The sequence below is a fragment of the Cuculus canorus genome, chromosome 8 (genome assembly GCF_017976375.1).
Source record: "Cuculus canorus isolate bCucCan1 chromosome 8, bCucCan1.pri, whole genome shotgun sequence".
Taxonomy (NCBI): Eukaryota; Metazoa; Chordata; class Aves; order Cuculiformes; family Cuculidae; genus Cuculus; species Cuculus canorus.
In genome coordinates this window covers 31,002,100-31,026,028 of record NC_071408.1, presented here as the reverse complement: position 1 = coordinate 31,026,028, position 23,929 = coordinate 31,002,100, and the positions used below count along the sequence as shown (strand labels likewise).

General features: G+C 38.3%; 1 protein-coding gene across 2 annotated transcripts in view; it reads right to left on the bottom strand.

Moving 5' to 3' along the window:
- ADGRL2 (adhesion G protein-coupled receptor L2) overlaps positions 1-23,929 on the bottom strand; it is a 401,353-nt gene that overhangs the window by 168,335 nt on the left and 209,089 nt on the right. For both annotated transcript variants that reach the window (XM_054073438.1, XM_054073439.1), the window contains exon 3: positions 15,853-15,894. The gene's annotated coding sequence lies outside the window, so the exon portion shown is untranslated. The remainder of the gene's footprint in view (positions 1-15,852; positions 15,895-23,929) is intronic.

The window sequence follows — 23,929 nt, the reverse complement described above, 5'->3', positions numbered from 1 at the left end:
AAAAATTAGGCAAATTATGATGCTGGTAATGTGATCTTGGAGACTCCACTAGAGGGTTGGTTTTTTTTTTTGCCATAGAATTGCAGCTTACGTCTGCCTATTCTTAAAAAGGTTAATTTAAAATGTTTTAATATCTTGATAAATAGTATTTTGTATTGCCCTAAGTGTCGGTTCCCCCATGAGAAATGGTTTACACAGATTTTATGCAACGTCTTTTTTTTATGACTGGAGTTTTATGACTGAACTTTAAATACTAGCGACTGACATTTCCTCCTATCTGTATGTACGTACGTGAATAATGCATCAATGAACTTATAATTAGACGTACTGTTAGCAAAGACAGACGGAAGAGGTTGTGTATATGTAGAGTGTAGCATCAGTTAAATCGGCGCAATAGAAAGATGTGGTTTAAAGACATGGGGTTTTTCCATGGTATGTGGAAAAGTAACAAACCATTAGAGGATTTTGCCATTTCGACACAAAACTGAAAAGGCAAAATTTTGCTCCTTTTATTTAGGAAAATCCCCAGTTAATTTTACAGACAAATTTATTTAAATAAAGTGTGACTGACACAGCCCATAAGAGGAAATATCCAATGTATTGTCTTAAAAGTTTGGAAATATATCTTGACAATTACCGGTCTTTTAAACTAAGTAATTGATTTTAGTGTCACCTGGGCAAAAATGAAGCCCATCAATAAAATAAGAGAATTCTGCAGCTGTTCCTAACAAATAAATGTAATATGAATTTGCATTTTACGTAGTTTACTTCAGTAATCCATTTTAATGACTCATAATCTATATCATTATTTCAGAAATGACAAAATCATTGACTTACTCATAACACTTGCTAATTATTTTTAAAAATAAATTCTGCACATGACTAAGGAAACACCCATTCCCATTTGCTTTATGTTAAATCAACATCTAACCACTCATGGTGATTTCATTCAAAGAAAACAGAAGGAACACATTAGCTATGTGGTTAAAGAGATTGATGGGCTTCAAACATTTTAACCATGGATCGTTTTTTTTTTCTAACTGTAGAAACTCATGTTTTTAATTTAAATGGCTTCAAGAAAATGAAGATCATTTTATTCAACAAAGCTGTTGTTTCTTGTTTCTTAGACATAAATTAATTTAATTTGCTTTAATTAAGTAATATTAGAAACAACCTCATTTGGAGAAAACGCAGCCATGAAACAAAAGCATGTACGTGCCATCTTGACTAGGTATTCTGAAACAGAATTTTTGTATTACATTAATAAATTATACAAGCTCAATATGACTCTTACAAGTAAATTTAGATGCAGATTTCTATGTTCGTGCTAAGATACTGCCGTTGCCTCTCCACTCTCTGTAAAGTAAATCTCGGGGAGTGGTGGAGCTCAGTGTTATTGAAGAAGTACATTCCTTACTTCAGGCTTTGGGTATTTACGGATGTGTGTTGGTGGAGAGAAGTTCACAGTTTAGTGCTGCAGGCATTTATAAAGGCCAAAGAGTATTCAGGATTGAGCTGTTAGGAGTCACGTAGCAGAACGCGTTTAAAAAGAGACGAGTACAATTCCCTGTTTTCATATGAAAAGCTCAGCACAGAAACTGAAACGCTCTTACCAGGAAAGGAACTGCAGTGCTGAGCTTTTGGGCAAAGAGATATGTCATGAGATCCCAATTCTCCAAATAGGTTTGCGCATTTTTAGGTTCCCTTTTCTCCAACTGCTGCATCTGCATAGGCATTACTTCTGTGTTTGGGCAGCAAATAATGCTGTTTAAGGAAAGAAGCAAGGCCTGAGAGAATAGTAAGAAATTAAATAGATTTTTCTATTTAAAATAAATATAATTTTGCCTGGCAGGTAGGAGATAGTTCTCCTCTGCCGCCTTACACGACTATATTCTACTGTATTCCACTTCGCTAAATCTCTGTATCTCTTTCACTTGATAATCTGCAGCCAGCGAAGTACCCCATATCTCACAATGGAATGTGTGGAGGTCGTGGGATATTCTGACCATCTCTCCTCACCCCTTGCTACCTAATGCTTGATGCAACAGGATAGGAAGATTTGAAATTGAATGGGAGAAAGACTGGGTGTCTATGCTGAACCCCTGTACCTTTTGTGATTTTCTTTACCAAACTCCAATTGCAGATCTAGAACTTTGGTTCATTACAGGCTGCTTTTAACTATAGCATCAGCTGGGTCGTTGGCCACTCCTCTGTTATTTGTGTGTCATAAAATGAAAGGAAATGCAAAAAAAGAAAAGATGAACAAAGAATGAAGAATTAAAACTCAAACCATTGGATTTTGTAAGTATGAATCCACAAAGGCTTTTCTCTTCTTACCGGAGCACCTAACATAATCCTCCGACGCACTATTGAAATCCATGTTCTTGATGGCATAGGCCAAGATTTGAAGAGATATTAGTTTTTATCTGCACAGCTCTACAAACCCATAAAGGTTTAGATGACTATATTGAGGATAAGGCTAAATTTACTTTCTCGCGAAGTTATGGGATGAAATATATCAAATTCTTGGGCCACAGATGAGAATTCATGCCTCCCCATTCCAACTGACTGCTCAAGTCATTAAGCTACAGAGTCGCGTTCCCTCTGGCGCTCTCACTTCCTAGCCCAGTGAATCCTGAATCGTTTTCTGCCTGGTGCATGTCTTTTAACAGGAGAAGTGGAGAATATCTCCATCTCCAATTGAGTTGTGGGTTAAAGAGCTGTTTAGCTAGCAGAGATACGCATTCCTTCAGGCAGAGGAGAGAACCCATCCCGTTTCACACTCTTTGGACAAGTCTCTTAAGTGCTGGTTGTAGAATAAAGCTACACCTTTAAAAGAAAGTAATGATTACCACTGGGTTTAGTGACAAGATGACTGTGCTGGTGGGCAATCAAATGCTCTTAGAGTATGGCCGTCACCTTTAACTGCTAAGTTTTGTTTTACAGACAGCCTCAGCAATGGGCGCAGAGCTCCTTAGTCTGATTAATCTTGACTGAAGCAATATTCAGCATGATGAGCATTAAAGATGCAGGAAAATTAAATATAAAACCACAGAAGAACCATGTCTGCTGAAGAAAGACTTCTTCCTCAGGTAGGCAGGATTGAAACAGGGGTTTTAAACTTGAGGGCTTAAGTTCCTTCCAGGTTTCTCTTTAAGGGTTTAGTTGTTGGAATTCTGTATGAGGCCTACATGAAAATCTGGTCACAATAATCAAGTTCAGAGATATGGTAATAGGTTGCGAGCAGGAAAGAACAGGGTGCTCACGATCAATCATGAAAAGAAAAGAACCTCCCACTGGGACTTCATCACTTCATGATTGCAACTTTCAAACTCCCTTATCGAAAGGCAGGGCATGAAAGCCATATTTGCTTCCAAACTTGCATATTTCAGTTCACATTTAGCGTTTCCCAGTGTGCCACCAGGTGTTATTCTGTAAGAACAAGTGGGTTTTTTTTGTTGTTTTCTCTTTTAATATAGGATTTTCAATTGGTGGCTTTAATCAAGATGATGTATAACTCATGCTTTACATACAGTTCATCTGGTTCTGCTTCTCACTTTCCCGTGCCACTCTGGAAGTGCTCGTAACCTCAGCTGATTGGTTATACTTGCTTTGATTTTGTTTTGCAGTTTAAACTGAGGATTTGGTCCCTTATATTTTTTTTTTTAAAGAATATATTTTTTTTCCTCTTGGTACTGATTGCCATTGAAACGCTGACAGTTATGTGATTGGCTCCCTCTGGAGCAGATACCAGAGATGCATCATGGATCACTGGTCAGAGAGCCTAGAAACAGCAGCAAATTCAGTCTCTCCCCGCTCCCCATCAACTTTGTACATCGGCACTGCTTTGCAATCCATCTCAGCTGGCTCGGGCAGAGCACGGAGCGGGAGACCCAGATTTGTTTCCAGGCTTACATCTTGCAGTTCACATTTTGTCGTGTGTGTGTTACATTGCCAGGTGTAACTCTGGCAGCTGTAAGAATAGTCATTTTCCTTCACCGAAACTGCCGCTAAAATCCTCTGTTTCAGTAAGGATTTGTTATACATTGCAAACACCTGCAGTGCATGGGAATGAATATCACTAAAGTATAGGATCAAAGATATTCCACCTTTTTTTTCTTTAATTAAATTATCATTTACTTCTGACAGACCTCGATGTTTTTGACAAATAGTATTTGAATCTGATTGAAGGTATGGTTACGCCTTTCTAAAAACACTGCAGCGTAAGAATGATGTTACTACCGTGCTCCTCTTGTGAGGAACATCGATTGACTGCTTAGTACTACTGCTAATTATAGATATTAAAATATATTCAATAATTAATTAAGATGCTACTCCCCCACCCTACTGGCTGCTGTTTGTTGAATAATCAGTGCCAAAATATGATCTTTTGATGTTATAGCTGATAAATCATAGTGCTGCATTTAATACATCACTAAGACAACACGTTTCAGCTTTTATTGCATGCTTAGAAAGGAAAGCGAGAACTCCAGATGCTTTTATACAGGAAAGGGAGAATTCCCTGCATATGGAACCATCGAACCTTACTGAAAAGTAAACCACAAACTTGCATTGTACCATTTAGGTGCCCGGCGCTGCCTTTCTGTTTTCTCTCTCTGTTGCCTCTCTATACGGCTACATTGGTTTTATTTGCTTTCTTTAGTATTTTTGTTGATAGTAAAATTACTGTGCAAATTCCCTATCAGTTGTATATATTAATATAATTCCCTCTCAAATACTGCTTATTGAAATTAGCACTGGTAAAAGGTGAGATACATATTCATACAGTTATTTACATAAATCCCATTCAGCTTTATGCACCCTAAGCTTTAATGCAAAGTATTACCGCAGGTAATTTTAGCACAAGCGAAACAGCAAATAAGTGACATCTGACTTCCCAGAGACTGGATGTCTTTTAATAAATAGATTATTTGAAGAGGAAAAATTCTATAAGAAAGTACAGTTTTGACATTTTTATTTTTATGAATAAAGATTTAATTTAATGTTCTGCATATTTTAACTTTGCCACTTAACGCAACCCAGTTTTGAGTTTCCAAGGAATTTATTGGTCAAAATTTATCACCTTACACTCCGTTATCATAGTAAGCTTTACAAATTACATCTTTTATTACAGTGCTAAAGTTGGCAGACCAACTCTATTCTGTCTTGCACCTGAATTCAACTGGGGACCTTTTATAGGGGCATGCGGTGATAGGACAAGGGGGAATGGCTTTAGTTTGGAAGGGGGAAGAGTTAGATTAGACATTTAGGAAGAAATTCTTCTCACTGAAGGTGGGGAGGCCCTGGCCCAGGTTGCCCAGAGGAGCTGTGGCTGCCCCATCCCTGGAGGGGTTCAAGGCCAGGTTGGATGGGTCTTGGAGAAACTTCATCCAGTGGGAGGTGTCCCAGCCCGTGGCAGAGGGTGGAACTAGATGGGCTTTAAGGTCCCTTCCCACCCAAATATTCTATGATTCTATGATATATGGTAATACACATGTTTGTTTTAGGGAAACGAGTGTCTTTACAATGAAAAGTTGAAAATAGTCGTGTATTTCTCCCATGAATCCCACATAATTGTTTCGTTGCAAATTAAATAAATTGTGCATGATGCCTGATTTATGGCACACTATGAGATATTAATCTGTAAATAAACTAAACTTTTCAATGAGCGCTACAGTAAGAAGCAACTTTTAAGACAGTGTGTACACAGTAGACCACAAAGTAAGTTTTATAAAATGAGTATATATTGGGAACTGATCTATTGAGCACAACATTTGTATCCATTCCAGTGACAAAAAAAGTCTTTAAAATCAGTTGCAATATGCATATTGATCTGCTGATTATTTACTCAGATTATAGAATGCTAGCTATAAGAAAAGTCATTAGGTCATTATCTATATAGTTTTGGGAATTAAGGCGTCATCTGTTCCTACTTGTGAAAGACATTTGCTACTAAAAATATAAATTGAAATCTACTCAGTGCAGGTGCAGATTCTACTCAGCAATGCAGCTCTGTTAGTATAAGCGATGTCTTCCCCGGTAAACAGAGGAGCTGCAAGGTCATGGAACACACAATGGCTCGTGTATCTCAGAAAATTATGCTTTACCGTATAGACTTGCATTTCCCTTAGCATAATGCAGCAACACATTGAGACTTATAGCAGTCTCTATTTTTCACAATTTTCCAGTTAATGAAAGTAATGTTTAAATACTCTGAAGTCAGATTATTAACTTCTACAAAATAGAAACAGATGTGTGTCTTAGTATGCCATTAAATTTATGATTTACATAGTATTCTTGAATACAGCTGAGCAGAGGCCAATGATTCTAATTTGCTCTAGATTTACAATAACCTGATCTGGTTTTTGTAAGTACTGAAACACTTTAAACAAAATTAGAAAGCCGTTGTGCTTTGTGTGATTAAAGATGCAATTCCCTTTAGGGTAATGAGAAGAGTTAGAACATGTTTCTTTCTTTATGGATGTTTCTATTATAAACAGGAGTACCATATATTATGTATTTTTCTTACTATTTCCTTGTTTTTAATTATAAAATAAACTGATTGAGTTGTACTGGAGTTATAATGAAACAAAGCCAAAATCTAGCTAAGAACGCATACAGAGGTTCATAAAAATCCTTAAAATTCTTGCAAGGGTCTTAAGGTCTTGTTAGAAAAATACAAGTTCCTTAGAGTCTACAGAGACCAAAATATCTCTCTGATTTAAAACTACGCCATTTACAGACTTATTTAAAAAGCTAACACATTTCTCAGCTTATTAAACTATGTTAATGCACAAAATTTTGCAAGACAGAGGTTCAGTGGATTCGTGGAAATTTGCATCTGGAGACTGAGATTTTCTGTATCCAGTGGCAGAAATGACCACTGGAATGAGCGCCGGAGTTTAAAACATGGTGTGTCTATGGGTAGAAATGAAGTTGTGCTTCATCAAATACTGAATTTCTTACTAAGGAGGCAAACTGAGATGAGATGGGTCAGGTATAAGCAAGCGGCACACGAGAGGAATACCTTGTGTAGGAATGTTTAAAGCCTGACACAGAGATTCTGAAAATAAGAAGTGAAGCCTATAAAGATGTGTGGATTCAGGGTTAGCGAGAAATGAGGCAGTTCCAGATTCTAATCGATGACTAAGCCTGATTTCTTTCCTGGCCAGAATGTACGTCATTTAGCTCTGTAATTCATTTTTCACATGGAAAGGTGGTCCAGCAATAAAGTGTACGCATCTCTTTCACAGGGATTTTTTATAATATTTTTTAAGGCTACAACAACTATTCTTTGCATGTTGCCCTCCCCAAATCAAATAGATTTTATCAACATAGAAGTACTGAACCAGGCCTTTAATTCATATAGTACCCAGAATATAACGCGTTGAAGATAATATATGCTCAATATTATATATTCATATTTAATTATTCTACAATGTATGTATTTATATTTATCTTTACCTCTGATGAAATGTTTAATATTATTAATCCTTTCATTTTAATTATATATAATTAACTATCATTAAAACGGGAGCATTACCTTTTAATAAAAAATTAATCATACATTTACTCAAGCATGGCATCAAAATGCTACACACGGATGAGATGTCTTAAAAGTGATTGAATGCACTCAATTTATTTGGTCACTCACTCTTGCAGTGCACTTAGAGATTGCCATTTGTGCTTCACTCAAGAGATCTCCAAGGGTAAACCCCTGCACTCCTCAGTGAAGAAATTCCTCCTTATCTTTATTCTAAATCTTCCCCTCTCCAGTTTATAGCCATAGGTCTGTGGTTTCATCTGGATTTTCTGGGAAATATTTCTATTAAACACGTAATAGGCTGACAACAAGAGATTGGCAAACATAGTAACTACTTCAAGCTTAAGTTATGTCTAGGGATGAATTAATATTAGAGAATTGTTTGTTTCCTTCTTGAAAAAATGAATATGGATGTGGAATAAATTGTTGAAAGGAAGGAATGGCAGAATGGCATCAGGATGTCGGAACCTCATACTTATTTTTCCGCTGTAGTTTAACATAAGCTGAGGTCCCACTTCTGCAAACGAGCAGGTTTAGGTGGGCAAATAGATGCTGAACCAAGACCAGATCACCACTCCTACGAATACTTATGCCTGTTAAACCTCATCAACAATATCAACTTGGAAATCACAGATATAGGGAAATGATGTCCTGTACTAAAATCGATGGTGAGTTTCGGAGGAGTTTGCCATTGTTCTGGTAAGTTCATACTAACTCACTGAGTCCCAGAGTATGGAATTGTGTTTGCAGCAAACCGTCATTCAAGGAGCCCTGTGTGATTAACTTGGAGGCTGGAGTAAAAACTGCAGATGAGAATTCCATATGTCTGAGGCAAAGCACCTGAAAGGAAAACTCACATTTTAATGACAGAGCATGGGATGGCCATTATAAGAATATATTGTATTGATAAAAAGGGAAAACACCTGGTCAACAAAGGTTTTGTAATGTTTTTTCATATTAGTTATTTTAAAGTTGTATTAAGCTGTCAGAAGACTTTGTTTGATTATGAACACTCCATTTCTTAAAGATGCTTGGTGAGTCTGGATGTACTTAGCATAATTTATTTTCCAATCGACTCCGAGTTGCCCAGACCTACTTCTATTGAAGTCAATGGGATTTTTTTTTTTCCAAAGAGAACTAAATTAAATTTAATTTTTCTTCAAAAAGAGACTTAGTTAGATTTCTTAATTGTCAGTTTTCTTCAAACAATTACTGCATGACAACATGTTTAAATAAATGAAAATCCAATACATTTTGTGATTCCTTATATTAAAGCCCACTCTAAAAACATTTGTCTGGTGCAATTACTCAGCAACTCAGAATAAGTGGGAAGCTCAAAACTGTATTTATATTAGTTTTGAACCTTCCTAATGTGATTTAAAATTACCTTATCCCAAAATACATTTAAATCTCAAAGGGAACTGTATTTTAAATGTTTCTGTGGCTGGAAGGCTTCATGCATTAGAAAAATATTAACTAAAAATACAATGGACTCTTGTCTACTCTTTTCTTTCCGTTTCCCGGAGCTATTTCATATTAATATTGACATGGGTAAAACAATTCAACAAACTTCAGAGTGATAACGAGGCCATTTTGCAATGGCTCCTTTGTTGAGCAATGAAGCCGTGCAGGTTTTGACTATTCGGTTCCTGCCATTCCGATCACTCTCTGATCACTCTCTATTGCGTAAGACTCGGGTCAGAAAGTTTAAGTGTCTAAAATCCATAAACTGCCTGTTTTCAGAAAAATACCAAAATAGAGATTCTAGTAAAAAACCGGTAGGAGAACTTCCCATCTTCTGACAAGACATTTTTTACTTATGCAGAACCAGTCTTTGTTGAAGAGCTTCTGCCTTCATTATTTAATTTCTTTGTGGAGCTTACAGCCATCATGATCCCGTCGAGTTCTTTATTTAATGTGTTTCAGAGCACAGGACACCTGCCGACTTCTTTAATAACGAGTTGTCCTCAGTTGGCTTATATGTGAAAACTGTGCAGCAGAGGCAAGTAAAGAATAACCTTAGACATTAAGACTGATTCCATTAAAAAAATAAAATAAAACTATGTCCAGGCTCCACACCCAAAGTCCCTAAAATAAATTTGCAAGGGCTTTGCACAGCATGGAATCCAGGCAGATTTTTTTTTAATTGAATTCTGTTCTGTGTAAGTGCAGCTCAGTGGAATTCAATTTCCATGTAGGCTCCCGGGAAAGAAATACATGCTAAGTATTTTTATTGCTAATGTTTTGGATTTAGTTTCTTAAGTATTATTTAGATTTGGCTGTGGAGAGAGTTGCTAGTGTTTACTGTAACACAGGGCTCTGTGCCTTTCTTTGGAGAAGGGACTCTTTAAAAAAGGATTGGCTAAAGCACAGAAATTTAACCAGGAATAAATTCTGGGGCTTTGTGTTGTATTAAGAAGGCTCAAACTCTACTTCTTCGTACAAACCCTGTGAATTTGATGGAAAGTCTCCATACTCCCCGTTCAACCTTTATTTTTTTTTGTCCCACTTTAATATATTTTCCCTGTCTTTTTGGAAGCCTCTTTCACACCTTGTTAGGAGAAGTAGAGGGAAATATTATTACAGATGTTTCAGGGAAGCCCTGCAGTCTCAGCCCTGCAGTTCGCAAGTAAGGGAAGAAACCCAACTAAGGTCAATGAGTCCTTCTGCTCTGAGAGGATGGTGTCTGAAACAGAGAAATCGGGCTTTGACCGATTAATTTATCTTAACCGGCTTTATTCTGCATTCATTCGCATAATGTCTCCTATAATTCTTCCACTTTCACTGAAACACATTATTTTACTCCAACCCACAGAACTCAAGTGGTATCATAAATAATATCATAAATGAAAATTACACTCAGATTGTTTCTCTTAGTCAATAGAATCTTCAAAAATGCTTTTGGCCTTACAAATACTAAGAAAACCATTGACTGGTAAGGCAGACCTAAAAAAGGTAACAGGTTTATTTTGGGGTTGGGTTTTTTTTTGTGTTAATCCTTGGTTTCAGACAAAGAAATACCCTGAACCAAAGGTTCAGCAGCCTTGTTAATTATTTTATGTTACAATCAATACATTAAGCAGCCTTAATCCACCCTTGTTGTTATGTGGAGGATGCTCACCTGGTGCAGGAACATGTGCTCCCACATCTATTCTGTCACAGTCTGGACCTGATCCAAAGAATGCCCAAATATGTATTAGAAAACAGACTGTGCACTGTTCCTGTTTAAATCTACTCCTCTCTTCTCTAAGAAGAAATGTCTCAATTTGCTGTATTGTCTACAATCACAGAATAGAATCACAGAATGGTTTGGGTCAGAAGGGACTGTAAAACCCATCCAGTTCCAACCTCCCCTGCCATGGACCCCTCCCACCAGACCAGGTTGCTCCAAGCCCCATCCAGCCTGGCCTTGAACCCCTCCAGGGATGGGGCAGCCACAGCTCCTCTGGGCACCCTGGGCCAGGGCCTCCCCACTGTCATCGTGAAGAATTTCTTCCTAATGTCTAATCTAAATCTCCTCCCTTCCAATTTAAAGCCATTCCCCCTCATCCTGTCACTCCATGTCCTTGTAATAAGTGCCTCCCCAGCTTTCCTGGAGCGCCTTTCAGCACTGAAAGCTGCTCTAAGGTCTCCCTGGAGCCTTCTCTTCTCCAGGCTGAACAACCCCAACTCTCTCAGCCTGTCCTCCTACGGGAGGTGCTCCAGCCCTCGCATCATCTCCATGGCCTCTTCTGGACCCGTTCCAACAGGTTCATATCCTTATGTTGGGGATTCCAGAACTGGACACAGAACTCCAGGTGGAGTCTCATGAGAGAGGAGCAGAGGGAGATATTCTAGAATATATTTTCAATATACCTGTATCTCTACATTCTATATTACTTCTATTCTATTGTATGTTTGTATTATATTGTTGAAGAATCTTTAAGTCCTAGGTTAATATCATTATTATTTTTAATTGTTCATCTTTTATAAATAAGGTGGTTGGTAGATTAGTAAGGTTTATTAATGCTTTTGTTAAGTGTGTCAGGAAATTAGGATATGGTAAAGGTACATGTGTTTTCAAGATCTGTCTTGCAACATCTTGCGCTCACAAACTCTGTTCAAATTCTGCTTACGAGTAATCATTTTTTATTTGTTTAATTCACATTTCAATTTTCTGTAGACACAGTTCTTACCATATAACATATACTGTTGCTAGTTTTGCAAACGTTTTCAGTTTTACTTCCAAGACCTGAGACAAATTAAAACCTAATCTGCAGGATGAGAGCGACCAGGACATGCATAGGATTATCAAAGGATTCAAATTAGGACTGAGAACTGGACAATACGCAGCGCAAATGGCAAACACAATCCAAAGACCTTCTGTAGCGCTGCTTCCTTTTGAAGTTGCACAAGGCTTCATTTTCAATCTAGGTGTTGCTCAAACGTCACGGGAAGAGGGTCGGAGGGGAGGAACCAATGCCGAACTCAGCAGCAATGTCCCAAGCTGAAGCCTAGCAAATCATTACAGTTTAAGTGCGTGGTGCAAGAATGGGTCTACGGGGCCACCACCAACCTGCCTGCAACTACAATCCACCAAAAAGATGCCGGATGGATTTAGGCACGGGAAGTAACACAGGCATACATGGTTGTGAATACCTACTGGCTACGGAGTCGGTTGGGATTCAGGTCTGATTTCACACCAAACAGGAGGAGGAGTTGTGCAGGCAACGTGGAGCTGCACAGGCTGCGGGCACGGCAGGCGTTTGGGGTGTGCCCTTCCCTGCAGCTCCCCGCAGCCAGCATCGCCGGGGAGGCCTTCAGGAGGAAAACTGCACCATCCAAAGACTTTTTGGTCATAGTTCATCTTCCTTTTATTTTATTGTAATTCTGTATGGTGCAGCTAAGTTGTTCACAAATAGCTAAAATTATATATATATATATATATATTCACTTCAGCTCATGTCTGTTCTTCCTGTGCTCCATACCATTATTTTGTAGCACGAGGCAAAAATGTTTATGTTCTGTCTAATTCAGTCTAAATAAAATGTTAAAAGGTGACAGTGTCTTTAAACATTACTGATCATTACTTACAAAACTGTATTTGAAAATTGTGAAAACAAATGCTTTGACCTTGTGAGCCATTGAAATATTTAAAAAAACAAATCTGCTCTGCTTTTTTGGCTAGTAGTTGTGATTTGCATAGTTGAACCTTGAATGCAGGCATAAATAGCTACAGAATCCAGCTTGGCATAATGCCCAGCAATGTTAGGGTGCCAGACAAAAAATCGGGTCAACCGCTTACCAAGTAAGTCATTCTGTCTCAACAAGGTGATGTCTAACAAAGAAGCTACAAGGCTGAAGACAGATAGCATATTCAGCTGCTGTTCAGAAAGACAAGAACTTTTCATTTATCAGGATAATCTACTACTCGTAATCAGCACAGCGAGTGAACTCCCTCTTGTAAAAAAATAGAGAAAAGCCCAGCAATTGTTTTTGCTAATTAAGATGGATATTATTCCTGTGAAATGAACCCAAAAGTTCGGTGTAACCAAAATCCCGAAAGAGATCTATAATCTAAAAGAATAATTGCACAGAGTCTTAATTGAGAGGAGAGTGAGAACTGTTTTACCTACTCTGCAGTTCTGAGTCGCGATGCTCTTCCACGTACGTTAGTGGGGCTTTTATGTTCTCAGTTTATCTAAAATGTTATTTTCCATATATTAAAAGCACTTGTGGAATTAAAAATTCATGACAAGATGGTTATATATTTAATGAAATGCTACCACTAAATATTCCATATTCAGGAATAATTTGCTTACTAACACATATAGAAAAGATTTTTTTTTTACATTAAAAACCAGAGGTTGCAGCTCTTCATAGCAATGTGCATTTGATTTTTGTTCCTTAAGCACAACTAGAGTTAGAAATGAGAAGGCAAGTGTATTTTCTTAAAATGATAACAATTATATTTAATAGTTTAATTTCTTCTGTGATGTTTGTCTTGGTTTTACGATTAAAAAAGCCTTGCAGTGTTGAAAGGGAGTAATCTGAGGAAGCTCAGTTTCTCTTTCCTTGAACAAAAAGCACCCAACTTGACAACATATTTATATTTGAATTAATATTTACATAAAGGAAATCTGTAATCATCAGAGTAACTGTGTATTCTTGAGGAAGTCGGAGAAAATTCACTGAGATGTACACGGTTACACATATAAAAATTAATTCTCCCGAAAATACTCTATTACTGTCTTAGTTGCAGTAACCCTTCAGGTCCAATCCTTTGTCCTATCTCCTTCACTCATAGTGCGAATCACACAGTTGGCCTCAAAATACAAATAATTATGATTTCACTTAACATGCAAATTTGGGGTTATAAATTACCTTAAATCAGGATACCGGCTGCATACATTTGTTTTTATGAAAAATGAAATGTTGTGTGCCTCTTCTGCCCTTCCCCCAAGCCTTCTTCACAAGATCAGCCTCAGGCTAAAATGGTTTTAAGTAGAATAAAGCTGCTGGTAAACACTTACCTTTGGCAATATTATTGCCTAATGAACATTGCAGAGAAGGGTGTATGCCGGGCGAGTGTCTGGCTGTGGCTGCAACCTACGGTCCTTGTGCCAAGTACCTACTGCTAATAGGCAAATGTACACCAACGAGACAGGCCCTTTGATGGTTTAATCCCAAACATACTTAACTGTCACATAGTTAATCTTTTCTGATTAAAAATAACTCTCGAGTTCTTCTTGAACATTTTTATATCTGTGGATGAAGGAGGTTAAATGTGGTTCTCATGCCTGTTTGGACTGTGCTTTTCTTTTTTCTTTACACCCCCTCTCCTTAGTTCAACATGACTTTTCCCTCTCTTTAATCATAGATACGCCCCTAAAGGATCCTCAGCCTTCAGGATTCTTCAGATGCTTTCAGACGCTTCTGAAATACTCCCTGTTAGCAGGCAGGTAAAAATAACTCGCCAAAAGTGGACCTCTTTGTTATGATCAGATGACTAGATCTACAGGACACAGAACCATCCAGCGGTTTGAGTCGGAAGGGACCCTAAGGCTCATCCAGTTCCAACTTGGGGACACCTCCTACTCGATCAGGTTGAAACAAGTGTTTCAAAACGGCTTCCTGTGCAGATTTAACTTTCCTAGAAAAAAGTTTCTAAGATAACCAACCTTCCATGTTCATCAGAAATATAGCCATCATTCTCTGAACTCATCAAAAAACTTGTAGTTTGCTATTTAGTTTTCTTGAATACTGGCAAGTTTGATAGTATTTCTATCAAAGGCAACAAAAAATCCATCCAGTTTAAATCTATCATTGTTTTAAGCCTGCATTAAAGTTAGTGAATAATCTCCTTTTTTGAAGGGTCTTGAATTCGTTTTGGGATTAGATGGAAGATCTTTCAAGTGGAACGCTAAGAAGCAGTCACATTTCAAGTCAGAATTTGTGCTCCAATGGGATATTTTTCGAGTAATATTTCTTTCCACTTTAACAGTATTTTCACTTCATGATGGTTTTATGTTGATTTCCGACTACATTTTTATGTAGTGGGAAAGATTTTTTTTTTCTGCAAAGTGAATGCCCAAGACCTGTTGGAAAACATTGCTCCTTAGCAACGTACTCATAGGATTCAGTATAGTTTGCTCAGAAGTGTTATTTTAGGATGACCTTTACACATACAATATCATGAATTTTTCTTTTTATTTGATTGTAAAGATGTTACGATCAAGGGGCAAAAATAAATATTGCCTTTTTCAGCCATAAAAAAGAAAGGAACGACAAATGAAACCATCTTTTTTTTTTTTTTAACACCGTGGTAGCATGCAGAAGTGATGTCTGTGTTTGGAAAGTACATATTTTTAAATTGACAGATACAGGAAAGCCCCGGTGAAACACAAATAAAGATCAATGTTATGCAATTCAAGTAGTAATGCATGTTATGGAACTCACCCTTTCTCAGCCTAAAGGAGAGTGAAATTTATGTTCTTCACTGATAGAACAATGTATATATGTTCGTGGGAATTTATACATTATAATAAATTGTTTGGAAAAATAAAAAGTTGAGCGTTCCAGAGTCAGCAGCCTTTCTAACAAGGATGCTAAATCCTAAGTGATTTTCTTCTGAGTGAGTAGCATAATGTTCTGCAAATCTTTTCTTGGTAGCTTACAGGATTTGAATATTCAAATATTTTCAGTTGTATAAGCCGTACAATTATGAAATTGTACAATACAGTTATTTCTCAAGCAATTTGGCAATCTTTTCTTACAAGAATTTACCTTATGTTCTTTGTTATCAGAAACAGAAATAGCTTTCTGCTTACCATTCTGGAAAAGATGGAATTCATCATTCTGCCATAAAGACCCTAGAAAGCAAAGAAAATGTTATTAGTTATTATACTCTTATCTGCAGGGATTCTAGCTGCCAAACAATGCATCAGCATCAAAACAAAAAATGAAAATATGTGTTCACATCATAGATCAATAGTTTAATGCAGTTCTGAATATATAGTACATGTACTTAGCGGGTACCGGATTAGAAAAAAAACACAGGCTATTGTGCATATCTGTATTTAGAACCGCATGCCAGCTGGAATTTATCTGCATAGTGCTCATAAAATACAGACATAGGATCCTGGCATCCAATTTGTGACTGTGCTTTTGAAAATAAAACCAGGGGCTTGCTGTCACTTTGTGATGGAGCGGGAGAAAACAGGGTAAAACACGCACATAAAGGGTTAAGACGAGAAGAGACAGCGATCAATGAAATGTTCAAGGTTTTCATTTTTAACTCATTAAGAAATTTGCATCATGGTTTTTGTTTTTTTTTTTAAAGAAATCTTTTCATGCTTATTAAAATAATTAATCAGCCTTGAAATTTTGCTTTAGAAAAACATTACTCGTGGGTTACAAGTTTGCAATGGTTTAAACTGGGGTGCTGAGAAAGTGCTGAGTACACCACAGACCTCCTCTGCACACCATAAGGTGGTGTGGAAATGAAAGAACGGATAGTAGTTAACTTTCTTCCTTCTCTTCTATTATCCCTTTCAGTCTGTTTTATACCTGCCGTCGCAGCTATTCTGTTTGCTTCAGAAAGAAATGAATCACGGCTACGAGTTCCTTTAACTAAAGGCTGAGCAGAGAGTGATCGCTTTCACTCAATATCGACGCAGAGAGGATTTTAACTCTTCTCTAACATCTTGTGCTATATGTCCCGATTGTGCTGTTTGAGAATAAGAAGTTTTCAGGACAATAGGCTCAATTCCGCGATCATTTCTCACACTGAATACAATTTTATTCCTGTTGAAGTGGCCAGATTTAGGTACAGAATCTGCCTGTCTGCCTCCTACGTAGTTTTCAGAGTCAAAACAGTTTTATGCCAAAGAAAGGAGACCACTTAAAACCCATTTGCTATTCTTAACTCTTTCCATTCTTTGAGAGAATTAATTCCTATAGTAAGCACGCAAGGGGAAGACTCAAGGAATTAAGTGAAAAACCTGTTTAGAAAATGTTACTATAACCAAGAGATACAGTCACAAACCACTTAGAAACAAATGTTAATGCCTGGGTAGGGCTGTTACCTATAAAAAGGAAAACTAAAAATAAAATGAATGATAGATTGGTTCCAGATTCTCACCATAACCACATAAACCACTGGATGAAATATAGGTATTTGCAGGTAAGGGAGTGTCCAGATAGAGGAGAATTCCTCGGTACAGTACAGAAGTTATTTCCGTTCACAGAGTTTACCTTGGGCAAAAAGGGAATTTCCAGGGCGTTCAGTGCTGCAGAAATTCAGACTTAATCTAGGCTGCAGCACAGCACAAGATATAGGGAGCCTGGATAAAGCTAATGTAAATTAGAACAGTCCCTGAGGGCTGCTCTAATTTACGTGGAGATTCATTGGCCTGTATCCAGCCTTGAATCTGAGCATCTACAGAGATGGCTTAAAGCCACTTTTGCTCCATTCTTTGTGGGCTACAACTTTGGTACGGTGCTTCACGTGAGATGCAACCCAGAACGTTTCTTTCGCTTCATTTATGAAATGCAGGAAAATAGAGTCCCCCCCCAGCCAAAGAAACAATATTTTACGTAAGCTTAAAATAAACCCTTTGAACATTCATCTCAGTTCAGCCAAGTTCCCACAAAGCACTGCCTTCTGCGTCCTTCCCAGAGATCTTTGCTCCTCAGCCCTCACAAGCTGCAAACCGTGCTCTTTGGGTGAGGTCATCATTAATCCACTGCCTGTTTGGGACTGGTATATAAAAAATCCATTCGTTTCAGTAAAGTAGCAGTTGTCTTTCCTCCACACGGCTCTTGAGACCCCTGCCGTAAAGCCATAATATTTTTTTTTTTCCAAAGTTACTTGTAAGCCAATAAAATGTCACCATTTCATAAATGAGCAAAAGTTCTCATTGACTTCAAAAGGAATTATATTCACAGAAGAGTAGATTTTGCCTTAAGATTCCACAACATATGTTATGATGTTGTAAGATATGAACTTGCAGACCTGACCCCTCCCTAGCAGCCATGCATGCAAGCCTCCAGAATGACACACAAGTTGGTCAATACTTTCACATGAGTGTCCCTCTGAAGTCATTGCGGCGGTGTTTGTGCTAGAAGTTGAGTGTATGTTTTAATGCTCTGCTGCATCATGGCTTAAATCCTTCCACGGATTCAGCCTAGCAGAGCAGCTCAATGTAAAATAAGGTTAGCGTGAGACCTAATGAACGAGTTCATTTTGGACACCAATAATTTTTAATAACAGGTTATTTGCTCATATATAGAATACAGAATTATTATTTTGGAAGAAGTGAGTCAAGGCTTCTCCCAGCTCTTGCTTTCACTGGCTGAAATAAATAATCAGAGTGGATGTGAGTATGACCACCCAGTTATCAAATTTTGGTTAAGAAATGCTAACAAGTTTCTGCTTGCCTCTTTTAAAACCAGATTGGTCTGATAATGCTGCAGCTACTTCCAGTGTCTTTGGCACTGGCATTACAAATGTCACACCACCACCGCCCTTATTCCGTTCTGGGGTTTCTGTTTGCTCACTACAGTTTCTGAATCAATAAACAAAATCACCTATTTTTAATCGCTGGCTCCTGAAGAGGGCAGCACGTTCTAGATATTATTGAACTGTAAGCTTTGAGATGACAGCCTGGGCTTTACTGTACTGCACGCGGAGGAAGGGGGAATAAAAACATTCTGGATATTTTGTGTAGACCGTTCCCATCGTACAATAAGTCTGCAGAAGTTCTAGGCTGTTACAGACCAAGGTCAAAACTGTATTTGATTATTAAAGAGAACATTCAAATTAGCTACCTGAAGCAATGCATTTAGAAAGAGAGCAACAAAATACCAGTAAGGAGTACTTCCACGAGGAATATGTTTTATCTTTAACACCGTAGATAACTTTTCCTATTGGCAGTGCATTGACTATCAAAACTACTAAAGGGGTTAGATTTAATTATCTCACTTCTTTGCACATTTCATCTCAATTGCTATGGCAACATTCAGTTGCCTCAGCAGCAATGTATACTTTAATCAGATATTTCCTCACTCATTTCTCTGTGCACCACAGCAATGTAGTCAAATTTACAGCCAAACCCTGATGTATCTGATAACACCTCTTAGGAATTAATGGCGAGGGTTCCCCTGCCCCTCACTCATAGCCACAAATATTTCTAGAGAGTTTTGCACCCCAATAACAAAGGCTTTAGGAGACTGAAAGTGTGTACACTCTCAATCTTTCCTACTTCACTGTTTTTATGCTGTTTTCTGCCACCACTCCCTTTTTACATGGCTTCTACTTACTAAGGAACCCTTCCTGTCAAGCTATGGGCAGGTGTTCTGCTCCCTACAGGAACTCTTTCAGGGCTGAGAACAGGAAACACAATAATCAGGCGACAGTGTGGTTCCTCCCATATTCCACCCTGCCCTGAAAAGCTTTTTGTTTGATTACTCAGCCCTGATTAAATGCTTCGTCAGAGTACATCATAGTTCTTTAAACTTCTTGGCCCAGAAATCAGGAACATAGGCTAAAATAAATGTAATTAGGAGCGATGAGCAGATACTGGGGACTCCATATTGAAATGCAGACAGTGAGAAGAGTCGAGAAGCTAAAAGTACACGCGGGTTACTAAATTGAGGTTATGGGAAGTCTTGATATTTCTGACATAGAATATTGTCTGGTTTGAAAACATGTCACCACCGCGGCAAAGTGGGAACAGAGATAAGTTCCTGCTGGTGCCTAGCTTCTGTGGTGAAAAACACATTAGGAATGCATTAGTTACATTGGATTAGAGTCAGATATATAGGAGAGAATCATAGACATCAGGCATTAAAACATAATTCTGCATGTTCTGCAGATTGTCTTCAGTCAATTAGTTGATTTTGCTTTCTTGCACTAGAGAAAATACTCTCTGTTTTTTGCTTCTACGTGCATTTTTCATAGCTGTTCATCTGCCCACGTGCAGTGAACTATCACAGCTCATTTGCAAATAAGGTCTTAGGTTACCGCTGTCTTAAAGATTTTTAGGAACCCTGAGTAAGTACAGAGCTGACTTAGAATCATAGAATCATTTGGTTGGAAAAGACTGTTGAGACATTGAGTCCAACCATACTGGGCCATTGTTGTCCCAGACAGGTACGATGGCGTCAGAGTCAAAGCCAGTCTACACCCTGTCAATCATAACAAAGTCTGCTCAGCCCCTCTGACTGTGCAATGTAAAGTCACTCTCTACAATCTATCTCCATGTGAGCCATAGCAGCTTTTCTAGAGGCGCAAGGTACTAAAAAAATGTAAAAGCATCAACTTATTAAGAAAATACGGGAAAAAAATGTGCTCAATATGCTTCTCATAAATGACAGGGGATCTGATCATATATAAAATGAAAGTCCATATTCCATGTGCTTTCTGTGAGGCTCTGGGAAGACTTTTCCAGCTGAGGTGCTGAAGCCTAACGTTTGTGGTCCCATGGCATTTGACAGCGCTGTCTCCTAATCCACTGGTGAAGCTGCTATATTTTCAGGATTTTGAAGAAGAATCTACAATGCTTTCTCAATTCAGTGCTTCTGAAGGGGTACACATAGTCTTTGAAATCTTAGAATCATGTAATTGTTTGAGTTGGAAAGGACCAAAGCCCATCCTTTTCCAACCCACCTGCCACGGGCAGGGACACCTCCCACTGGATCAGGTTGATCAAAGCTTCATCCAACCTGGCCTTGAACACCTCCAGGGATGGAGCAGCCACAGCTTCCTTGGGCAACTCGTGCCATTGTCTTACCAACCTCATCATGAAGAATGTTTTCCTAATGTCTAATCTGAATCTTCCTCTTGCAATTTAAAGCCATTCCCCATTGTCCTGTCACCCCATGCCCTTGTAAAAAGTACCAGGCTCCAGCTTTGCTGCAGCCCCTTTCGGTCCTGGAAGCTGCTCTAAGGTCTCCCCGGAGCCTTTTCTTCTCAAGGCTGAACAACCCCAACTCTCTCAGCCTGTCCTCATAGCAGAGGTGCTCCAGCCCTCGGATCATCTTCATGAGTCAATGAGTCTAATCTTATAAATGAAAACTATTTATGTTTGTAAGGCTGTTCCCAGTAGTTTAAAATAGGTATTTCCCTGCAGCTTTGTTTACAATATAAGCTTTATATAAAACTGTGCACTATAAGTTTTAATAATGTGTCCAAGTATTTGTGCCATAGAGGATGCAAGGATCATTTAAAGTTCAGAGTCTGCAATTCTGTACTAAAATTAAGATTTAAAAAAAGCCCAAGCCTTATACCTAAAAAATCCAATATCCATGCATAGCTAAAGATTACAAAATGTTTTTAGTATAACTTGTTCCACTTAAAGAATTCATTTAAAAGTTCATTCATGTAACATGGGAAGAGCTATGCTGATTTCCACCAGCTGAGAATCTGGTGCGTAGTCCTTATAATAATACTTTTATAGTGCTGAAATTATCTGTGCCATATACAACTGGAAATCTATGCCAAACAATATATTCCTTGTTTGAATAGTTTATAAACTGGAGACTTTTGTAAAAGATATTGCAAAACCCACCTTGTCATTACAGGATGCTTTTTGGACCTTGTGGGATTTTACTGCAGGGCAGAAGAGAGGAAATTTGATTTTATTCTTTATGGGCCACGTGAAGAAAGATGCATGTAACAGAAATTATCAGGAAATCTGGAAACGGATAGAGTTATGCACATTCCTGTTTGTTAATTTTATGAATTGATGATAAAGGCTGATGTATCTAGGATTATTCTCCCCTTCTACTCTGCTCTCATGAGACCCCACCTGGAGTCCTGTGCCCAATTCTGGAATTCCCAACATAAGAAGGAGATGGAACTGTTGGAACAGATCCAGAGGAGGCCACGAAGATGATCCAAGCGCTGGAGCAGCCTGATCCAGTGGGAAGTGTCCCTGCCCATCACAGGGGGGTTGGAACTGGATGATTTTTAAGGTCTCTCCCAACCCAAACCATTTTATTATTTTATGATTCTGTGATTCCATGATTATTCATGTACATTTCCAGTACAAATATTCCCGTTCTGGAACAGATCTTCCTATCCTTTTGATTCTTCTTTAGAATTGTATGAAAGACCTACTCAACAAGTGTTAGGCGTAATTTACCTATTCTAAAAAAACCCAGACTTATTAGAGAGAAAGTATTTTAAACTTTATAAAGCACTTTATCTGCTTTGGTTTATTTGCAATAATCCAAAAGTAAACATTTTCAAACCTGTTTTTTGGTGAGGGTGTGATTTCCGCAGGTTACAATAGAGTATAACACAATGTAATCTCCAAACTACGGTAAGCCACGCAGTTCTATAGGGGGGACACAGTTCTCACTAAATTTCTTATCAGCAGTTTACAAATTTTTGCCATGGGTTGCCTTTATTTTCAAATAGTTTGTCTCCTCCCCAAGTTTCATTCCTTCTCCAAGCAGATTTTTCCTTAGTATCTGTTTTAAGCTAATCCTACCCCTTCCTTCATTTTGACTATAATAAAGTACACTTTCTATAACCTACAAGAATATACTTCAGCGATCCAGCAGGGCTCCCTTTCCCTCCGCACCAACCGAGCTCCTGGCATCCTCCCACTGCCCAGCACCACCCTGCTCACTGTAGGCACCTTTTCCAAGGGCTTTCTCCAGGGATCCACTGCAGAGCCTCTCTCTGATCCACCAAAACAGACATTTTCTTGGGAAAAGTGCCCATTTCCTCTGACCCCATCTCTTTGCAGCTTGGATGCCTTGTCTCAAGAAGAGGACACGGTATCCGGCACCGGTAGCTGCTGCAGATCCACTTTTCATGTGGTTGCCAGAGAAGGGAGAAAATTCTCTGACAACAGGAAAATTCAAAAGCTGAGGGAAATTCTCCAGAGTTTCATTTTTTTTTGATTCCCGCTTCCAGGTGCTCAACACATTTGGTTTCTCCCACTCCTGAGAGTGGAGACTTACTGCTTGGAGCAATTTCTGCTCAGTTCTCTAGTTGCTTAGTTCCAACTCTATTCAAGTCTAAAGAACCTTTCTATAAAGCCCAATAAACACAGAGTCCATTTTTCTGGTTTATGGAAGTGACTGTGTTATTACTATTTTTTCACAGCTTAACCAAGTTGGAGAGTGGAACTACTACAGAGGCGCTGCTCAGTTTTTATGTGTTATACATACACACATACGTACATATATGTGTATACAGAATTTATTTATGCTCTTTCTGTAGCGCTAATACTCCCTAAAGGTATTATTATGTTGTTAGACAAATTAAAATTAAACAAGAGGTAAAAGTGCACTTGAACTGAAAACTGTTAAAAAACGCCTACGGGCAAGACAAAAGTGAACAGCAGGAATGTATCCAGCTGTGCGTGTCTAGGAGTTCCTCTGGGCCATCTGACTGCGCTCCCATTTCTGCTGCAGGAAACGCAATTTCAACAAAAATTCATCTAGGTGTTGTGACTTTCAAGCAAAATGACACACACATATTTTTGGCTGCCTTTAAGATAAAAAATGTAGGGAATTTCTGTCAAACTCATTAAGCTGCAGGACCGAATGGAGAAGGATGGTGGGAATATGTAACAGAATAGATGAGAAACAGTAAGACAGAGATCTACCCAGGTCAGAAATGGAATGGTAAGTAGTTTTGCTGACAAGCACATCTAATAACATCTGGAATCGATGGGGTATGTGAGATCAACTTTGAAAACTTTTCTAAAAACATCTGTCTTGATAGAGTATTTCTGAAACTTAGTGCAAAAGAGGCCTCCTTTGTACTGGGGGATTCAGTGAAATCCCACCGAGAATACCTGAGATGTGCAGAACTGACGTGGCCAAAACTCTGCATATTGAGATTAAAGATGCAATCATAAAGAACGGCAGCGTGTTCTTTACTAA